The sequence below is a fragment of the Drosophila tropicalis genome, unplaced genomic scaffold (genome assembly GCF_018151085.1).
Source record: "Drosophila tropicalis isolate 14030-0801.00 unplaced genomic scaffold, ASM1815108v1 contig_302, whole genome shotgun sequence".
Classification (NCBI taxonomy): domain Eukaryota; kingdom Metazoa; phylum Arthropoda; class Insecta; order Diptera; family Drosophilidae; genus Drosophila; species Drosophila tropicalis.
Genome location: NW_027172757.1, coordinates 648777 through 658531, shown reverse-complemented (window position 1 = coordinate 658531; position 9755 = coordinate 648777).

Genomic DNA, 9755 nt, shown 5'->3' with positions numbered 1-9755 from the left:
TAACTGAGATATTAGATTTAATGAGTTCAGTGCGGATCAGGCAATGAGATGGAGCAAACCGACGAACCAGTTCCAGTACTCAAGACTTTTCAAAGTATCGATTGCACTTGGCTTAGCTCAAACTAAATGCACAAAACTGGTAACCTGGCAAGATCATCGTGTTGTGAGGATGAGGATAAAGATGATCGAGAATGGGCAGTTGTTTCTTGATGTTTTTTTTTTTTTTTTTTTTTTTGCGCATTTTTCTCACACACGCACGAGAGCAGTTGAGTTACTAGAGATGACATCGTGTGAGCTATCCAAATGAGAACGAAAATTTGTCTACTATTAACCAAGTTTATGATTCATAGTGTAGTTTCTATCTGAACAATTAGGCAAAGTAATGCAAAGAATCGCTAAAATACTTAGTTTTTAAAGCTTAAAATAAAACTTATGAAGATTATTTACCAAACTAAATATAGACGAAATGATCTTTCATGTAAAATGAACTCGAAATGGCTTACAGCAACTTTTCAAACACTTCAAGGGTGGAAGTCCTCCCACAATAAGTGAAACATAACTGACCCCCCAATTGTCCTGGTTTTTGATTAGATTTTTTACTCAGAGTAGTGTGAGATTTTGAGTTAGCTCTCAGACTGTCTATCATGTTGACAACGATTCACAATGCGTGTCACGAACTGGTCTCATCCCTATGACAGGTAGCAGCAGGGAAAAAGCAGAAGCAGCGGCAGCAGCGGGCCAACAACTTTGGCGGTCCTTTTCCAGGAAGTTGCGCCTGGCGTGCGCTCAACGCGAACGCAGCTGCCAGATTCACAGAGCTCTCATTCACGCGAGTCTTGAGTCTTGGCTTGCTATCTGGAGTTTTATGCAAATTAAGCAGCAGCAGCAGCAGCAGCAGCCGCAGCATCGATGGCAGCGACGCGACGTCAGCGGCAGCATCCAAGTGCGTTTTAGCCTACTTTATGGGCATTGCTCAGCATCTCGGCACTTGTCGAGCTGTCCAACTGTCGAGTTTAGGTACTCGGTCGATTTTAAGCATTACCAGTTTCCCCCGTGTACTCTCAGACCCAGTTTCCCTTCCCATCATACCTCGGCCATCCATGATCAATCTGCTCTGCTGTGTATCTGTATCTCTCACATTGTCATGTACCTTTTTGTTGTCTATTAGCGTACGCACTTGGATTGCCATTCAATCTCCCCGTATGCTTGAGCGGATTTAGCTTAATTTAAATCCAAATCCGAATCTTTTCCTCTTGTGTTTTGTTTTGTTTAAATCAAGAGCAGGCCCTCAGAGTTTTCTAAAAGAGCCAAGTAAAATTGTATGAATTGGCCCATTTAAATCTATATCTGTGTAAGCCTTAGGGCTATTTCACCATTTGACATTCGCACAAATCTCCCAGAGTACAACAACAATTTGATAACTTGTTCCTGGCAAATACATAGTTGGCATAGCCTAAGCAAACACTCGACTACACAAAGAAAGGAACAATACAGGAAAACATACTTGATTAGTTCTCTCTATCTTGAAATGGCTTAACCAGAGTTCAATTATTCAAAACACTTGCCCAAAGGCCCAAAGCCTGTTCAGTCTTAGTTAATATTGGGTATAATTTGTTCAAACTTACATTGAGCAATTGTAGTTTTTATTGACATTGCAATCGATAAAAATAAATCTTTAGATTTTCACTGAATGGGAAGACCCATCAGAGTTTCAATTCGATTTGATAGATTGAATCATTTATATAACTTTGGCTTTGTTTAAGCAATCTTTAGTAGATGTTAATAAGTTCAGAAGTAGTCGTAGTCGTAGTCGTAGTCGTAGTCGTAGTCGTAGTCGTAGTCGTAGTCGTAGTCGTAGTCGTAGTCGTAGTCGTAGTCGTAGTCGTAGTCGTAGTCGTAGTCGTAGTCGTAGTCGTAGTCGTAGTCGTAGTCGTAGTCGTAGTCGTAGTCGTAGTCGTAGTCGTAGTCGTAGTCGTAGTCGTAGTCGTAGTCGTAGTCGTAGTCGTAGTCGTAGTCGTAGTCGTAGTCGTAGTCGTAGTCGTAGTCGTAGTCGTAGTCGTAGTCGTAGTCGTAGTCGTAGTCGTGGTCCTGATTCTATTCCATTCTATACTAGTTTAAAGCTAGGTCTATAAAATTCATTATGAAGGATCTTTTCTTTCTATTTAGTAACTAATTTTAAGTATTAATCAGGGTTTTCTTTGGCTATCTTAGTGTCATACAAATACTAGACGAATGAAAACATTTAATAAGGCTTATTGCTTGAAATTTGGTGCCGTCTCTATAAAAACTTTGGACAAAACAGTGTTAGAAAGATCTTTCGAACATCCAGGGTCAAAACTTGAGTGTTTATCAAAGTTAATAATATCTCAAATCACGCCAGTAACCTATATACGATATTTTATTTTATATTAATATTATATGAATTCAACAATAATCGAACTGAAGGTCATGTCAGTTCAGACAAGTTTTACTTTTCAGTTTGGTAACAGGAAATTAATCAGTCATTTTGTCACTATTTGTTTTTAAAGCACTCCCCAACACTCACTCATCCATTGAGCCCATTCAATGTTTCCAGTCATAAAACAGAACAATTGAAATCGGTCTATAATAACTGATATGTACATACATACGTATACCCACATATTGAATCAGTCTTTGTGTGCTCAAGCAATAATGGTTATTAATAAAGACATGTGTATTCGATCGTAAAACAGAATGGGAAAATGCAATAATGCCTCGACTTCAGTTCTTCAAATACATACGTACATATATATGGCAAACGATATATTCATAGATAGCTAGGCAAGGCGATATATATTTGTAGTATCTTTTTGGGTAAGAAAGATAACTTTGACGTCGTGTCCCAAGAATGAAGCTACAGCCACACCTACTTTCAAAACAAAGCCCCAACCGAGAACGAACCTCGAAGAGCCTCGAAGTCAGTCAGTCTCAGTTGGTATCACAATTCAATTAAGATTTATATTTTTGTTGTTTAACAATTTGTTGTTGTTGTTGTTTTCTCTCTTTCTGTAACGCTTCAATATTTATTTCTCATTTCTCACAACGAAAATATAAAAATAAAGGAACGAGGAAAAGTTGACTTTGATTTCATTTTTCCCACCTTAAGAGAGAATTTTTCCAGGAATTTTCATACATGTTATTTTGCGGCAAAGATCTTTTCATCATCCAATGCAGAGACGATGTTTAATGACAATATATCTTCATGTACTATATGTGTATATATACATATATAAAGCGTGGGAGAAATTTCTACCTTATCTGCTATTCCTCTTCCACTGTGTGTGTGTGTGTGTGGTGGGTGTATGGGAACTTGTTTTCAATATTCATCGTTGGGTGATTATTTAATTAGCTCATGCTAATTATAAATGTAAAAATTTCGTGCAAAAATTATTAATCGATATTGTTTTTACATTTATCGACAGAATCAAAGAAAGACAGAGATGGCAAGATGCAGATGCAGGAGTAAGAGGGAGGTAAAGATAAGATTTTTGCAATAAAAATTCATTTCAATTCGTTTACGTTTACGCGTAATGAAATGGAAGTCATATAATATGATGACCACGATGACCAGGACCACAAGACAAGCGACAAAGTTGTGTATATGGACCACAAAATCAGCGGCAGTGGGGGGTGGGGGGCAAGCTGGTATGTTGTCCTCATCAAATCACATTATTACGAGTGTCTTTCCAATTGCTGCTGGTTTTCTTTTCTCCCCCCCTTTTAACTCCCACTCCTTTGGTTGGCTCACGTTTTGTTTCTGTTTATCTCGTATAAAGCAAATATTGGGTCACCCCTCGCTGTTCCCCTGGATGGCTGACTGGCTGGCTGGCTGGCAGTTGGGTGTTGTGAAGAAGCTTTAATGGAATCTCGTCATAAATTCAAATTTTATTACTGCTCATATTACGGCAGAAAGACCAGACAATCGGACAGACAGACAGACAGACTGGCATATCGGACAGAAGGGACATACAAACTTATATGGGGGCCAATACAAAACGAATTCGCTTATATGAACAGATGTCGGGAGAGTGAGCAAAAAGAATGAGACACACAGCGAAAAAAAAGCGAGTAAGCGAGAGGGAGAGATAGAGGGAGAGAAAGTGTGAGTGAAAGAATATGAGCAAACCAAATAAATTGCACAGTGGATAAAATTGATTAAAATAAAGCTTCACAGCTAACAAAATCCAAAATCATACTAACTGGGCTAATAGCCTTTAAAATGTCACTAATTGCTTTCTATGGTTCTTTTGACAACCATTTAATTCACTTAAGCCAAAACTCCTTGAATAACGTCCATTTTTGAATTAAGAGTCAAATGTTTTTGAAGCAAATTTAGCCTTAGCTTTCGAGTTTGATAAATTATTGCTCAGTTTGTATTAATTTGGCTAAATACTTTTCAGAACTTTACCAATTTTTACTAGATTTTCAAAAGAAAGTCAAGGCTGCTGAGATAAGGTGTTGGGACAGTTTTGAGGTATAATTTAATACAGTTTAAATATAAAACCTTGGATTATCACCAAAAACAGTCTACATTGTTTATGTTTCTAAATTGAAATGAAATATTTATGTATATGGGTCAGATGTTTGTAGTGCTTAAAAGACATATTATCTTAATCGGAAGGCGGGGTCAATTCGATATAGCCATGTTCGTCTCTTCGTATCTCTGTCCGTCCGCCTGTTCCTACACGCACGCCAATTTAAAAGGTATTTGATTTAAAATTGTTATTTAAGCTGTTTATTTACCTGTTTGAGATAAAGTATATAAATCATCACTTAAAATAATCATTTAAGGGTATGATCTTTGGTATTGTAGACTTCGCCAATCTTTTTTGGCTTCATTTAGCTGCAATTCCCAACTAGTTTTATCGTTGAAGAGATGGTATGGCTATAGCAATTCTAGAGTTCTTAAGCAAAGTTTGCTGATGAGGTCCTTGAAATAGCTATACAAACAACCTGCCTTTGAAAAATCTTTTAGAGGATTGACCTCGAGCGGGCTTAAATGCAAAGGACATAATAAGTTAGCTTCTTTGAGAAATATTGGTATGAAACTGTTAATAAAGATAAGTTAATAGATACTTAATATCCGAAGCTTTAATTTCTTTAAATTCAAATTGTCATGGTCTTGAACGGAATCCACTTTATGCAAAGTGTAGATAATAATGCAGATTGCATTTTACATCAGATATTAATCGAATGAAATTACTGAGGAGGACCCAACTAATTTATCGTCCTTTAGATGCTTTTTTTTTTTTTGTTTTAAATTGTTTGGTTGAAATTTCCAATTAGCACTCCGACCACTGTCTGTATGGGATTGCTCTTCAATCACGGGCAATTAATCTGCTGACAAAAAAAAAAAAAAAAGTCCTTTTATAGATAATCATGCACAAAAGCAACTTGCTCAGAATCAGACACTCGGAGGTTCAGCTTTAGCTCTAACTTCAAGAGACGAAGAGAGACAGAGACAGAGACAGAGAGCGAGCGAGAAAAAAGGAGTGTGTATCCTGTGCAGTTTTACGACAATTGTTATTGTTATTGAGGCATTTTCGAAATGAACAATTTCAACGATGAGGATGACGACGACGTCGCAAACTGAATGACACAGCCATGGAATGAAGAAGAGAAGGTGCAGATGGAAATGGAGCTAAAGCTAAAGTTAAAGCTGTGGAAGGGAGTTGGAGAAGCATGTCAATGACGATGTCTCTGCATGCATCATAATAATAAAACACACAGAGACACACCAGAAGAGGCAGGGTAGGGGCAAGGAGGGGGTGAGGGGCGCCACAGGCGGTTCTAAAAGCGTCAACGCAAATTAGCAGCAAAGTGTAAATTGGAAATGCTTTTTTTGGTGCAACCCCACACAAAGTCTGAATGCAGCCAGCAGCATCAGGTAAGACTCTCTACCATGGAATGGGCTATTCAGACAGACAGGTATATATATACATACACACATACATTTATATGTATGTATATGTATAGGTGTGCCGATTGGAAGCTAAACTTTTAGGGCCTTTAATTAAGATGTTGATTAGAGGCAACATTTTTTCTCTCGTTCCCATTCCATTTTCGGGCGGATCGTTTTGCTGTGTTGCAGTTTCCTTCATTTCCATTTCAAAAAGGCTGTAAAACTGTCAAATTTGTATAAGTTATAGCGCGGTGCTTGGTGCCCCCATCTTGTTGTAACCAGATTTTATGATCTACAAATTGCTGAGGCACTTTTTTTTTGTCTCTCTAGACTCATCTCAGATGCATATGAGTGTGTGTGTGTGTGTATATCTATCTAAAAACCATTCACAACCTCGATAAATTTTCAACTTGCCAATAATAAATTAATTGCCCATAGCTCGAATGAACAAATACAAAAAAACAGAAACAAAAAGAAAAACAAAACAAACACAAAAACTTGCCCATCTGCTTAGGATCGAAACGATCGTATAGTCGTTGTGTGGTCCCCATTTGCCCCTCCCTCCCATCAGCCCCCCTCAAACCCCATCATCCGCATTTCCACATCTTTATATCGATATCTATGTATCTCTAGCTTCTGCCTTTATATGTTGGATCTGAAGTCTGAGTCGAAGTTTGGCCTCTGGGCCTGATCTTTTGCCTCTGGTTTTTAGCATTTTGCGTCGTCGTGTCTCAACGGCAACGGCAACGGCAACTATGACAAATTTATTTCAAGTTGTTTTCTATTTCTTCATTAAGTTTTCATCAGTGAAATTAATTATTCATGTCTTAATATCTTCATATCGTTTGTATTTATAATTCTTTAGTTTAGTTTGCTGTGCTTTTTGCTTTTGGCTTCGTTTTGCTTTTGCTTTTTTGTGGTGTTGATATTTCACGAGTTAATAACTTGATTAAACATATGCGAAGCGATTTTTCAATGTTGTCTGTGGATTATGCCTCATTGAGTGAGCGCTGTGTGTGGGAAATGCCAATAGACAAGAAGAAACCAAATTTCCATAAATTTAATTAACTCAATATGATTATACAGAGAAAAAGAGAGAGAGAGAGAGAAACACAGAGCCACCAAGAGAAATATATGGTATTAATGGCTAGAGATGAAAATATAGTACCAAAGTCAGTGTCACTGGATTAGAGTTCAGATCAAGAATGACGCAAGCAAAAGCATCTGAGACAGAGTAGGACAAAATGATTCTTTTTTCAAAAAACAAAATTTTCTGTTGAGAAATTTCGGGGTATTCTTTTTTACTTTACCCAAAAGTGTAACTAAAAACAAATTTAAAAAATATATTAAAAACTTTTAGATTTCATTTCTATAAAGGTTTTAACTTTATTGAACCAAAATCGTATTCAAAAATATGCAAATATGTATGCTACAGAAAAGTGTTAGATTCCATTATCTAAAATCCTGAAAAATGTTCCATTAATAGTGTGATAAAGTTGATTGCGTCTGTCTACTATCTCTATGGCAGAATATCGTTACAAAATCGATAATAAAGAAGAATCTGTAACTTAGACAACCTCCCTGGATCAGTGTCAGATTATTTGTTCAGAAAATTTTTGTAATATCTTCCATGTCCTCGATGGTCTCAATTTCACTAAATTTAACCAGTAACTAAATGAAGAGAGAGAGATAACGTTGTTTCGATTGTTATTACAGGAGCAAGAATTAAAGAATTCATAGTAAAAGATTTATTCAACCAAAATCATCTACTTAGATTAAGTTTTAAAGTGTGTTTTGGGTAGAATGGGTTAATTAAAACAAATAGTTTTAGCTCTTTTCATTATGTTATATTATTAGAACAGAAGCTTTCAATCTGTTTACTTGTAGTCTACCTAATTTGTTTACAGCACGCGCTATAGAGAAAGCCTCGAAGCTTATCAGAATCCTTTAGCCAATGATCTGGCCGTCAACACCTTCAGGCGTAGGCTAAAGCGTCTGCATCCTTTGGACAGACGGCCAACACCAATTGATCGATAAGATAGACTCAATTTATAAATCTCAAAGTCTTTGCAAAAGCTATCTGAAGCTGAGACAACACAAATAAAATATTAACATAAAAAAAAACTTAATTTGTTTAACTTTCAGTCAAAATAATAAAGAGATTAGTAGTAGTTATATTTCAATCTAAAGATTTTGTGAATCATGAACTCAAGACAGAGGATTACATAGGATTCATCTAAGTCCTATTGTTGCGTTTGTAGTTTAAACAAATTTTTCGATAATTTTGGAAACTTCATAAAACTAGAAACCGCTGGAATGTTTTATTTATTGTGAGAAACAGGAATATAGCCCAACTAATTGCCAAAATACTGAATGAATTTGGCTTCTGATGAATAAACTCTTACCAAGTAAAGATTACTCATCGTTTACCACCTTTCAAAATTTTTACAATTTCCTTGGGTCTAATTAAAAATCCATCATAAGCATAAAAATAACAATACAACTTCAATTCCATTCCCTCCACCCCTCAAAGCCGCAAAAACAACAAAAAACAGAAAAAAAATGAAGTCATAAAAAACGAGAGACAAAAATTGATTCATTCGGAAATCCCCTCCCTTTCCTTGGCTACCAACACAGAAGTTTGACTCAAAGTTCGTAATGAAATGCATACAACTTAATAATCAAAATCAAATAAAATGCCAAATGTTTTTATTTCAACAGCTACGCTCATTTTGTGACCATTTGAGGCCCAAAAACACAGATCTGCCAACCAAATGTACCTACAGACATACTTATAAGTAAAAATATATATATATAAATATATATGATCCCACACACAAATGCAAAAGCAAATCGACTTTATGCATATTCATAAGATGTAAATGTCAGAGAGGTGGGGGAGGGGGAAAAAATCAATAAAATAAGACAAACTTTTAGTCGCATTTATCGTTTAGTCGTTGTTGGGTGGCCCAAAGCATTTATTTTCATATTAATAAGCCATATATTTATCTGTGTGTGTGTGTGTGAGTGTGTGTGTTTTACAAATATGCTAAATAACTCAATTTATATTTATTCAGTATATTCGAATAAATACAAGAGTTTACGTTTCAGACTCATAATTTGACAAATGGACTTTCCAAATTTTTGTGGAAATTCCAAAAGAAATTCAAAATAATCATAAATCCCTTGAAATTGAATGCAAAATCAAATGCAGAATTAGAAATAGTTTTAGAAATATATCAACTAAAACTTTCCCTTTCGATATCATGATTCTTGAAATAAACCAAAAAACTAAACTAAAATGAGAAAATGGATTTATTGGCATTTAAATTTGGAATTTACCAGTTTCTTTATAATAAAGTTTTTTGTCTTTTTTGAATTCATTGGTCTGAGATTAAGCATGCATATTCTATTTTAATTGTACAAATTTTTCTTAAATTGGTTAAATTCCAAGTAAAAATTATAGATGTGCTTTAGAAGATGTTATAATACACTGATTTCTGGGGACAAAACTAAAGCCCTAGAGTTCTTAGTACCCACAGAGGATGGTTTTTTGAAGGACATCGTTCGTCTGTATATGCATATCCAAGGAGACCAAAAAAAAATGTTAAAAATGTAAAGAAAAACAGAAGAATTTCGCTCAGAGTCCGCATTTAGCTTCTGTACGCTCTTCAAGACAGAATATTATATTAGTTAGGATTTTACAAGTGCAAATAGGTCTTTAAAGTTTAAATAAACTATTTGTTTTATTTCATTTTGTTGCTTTTAACCGTGTACTTTTGAATTGCAAAGGTATATAAAAGACACCAAAATCTATGTAAAGGACAACAAG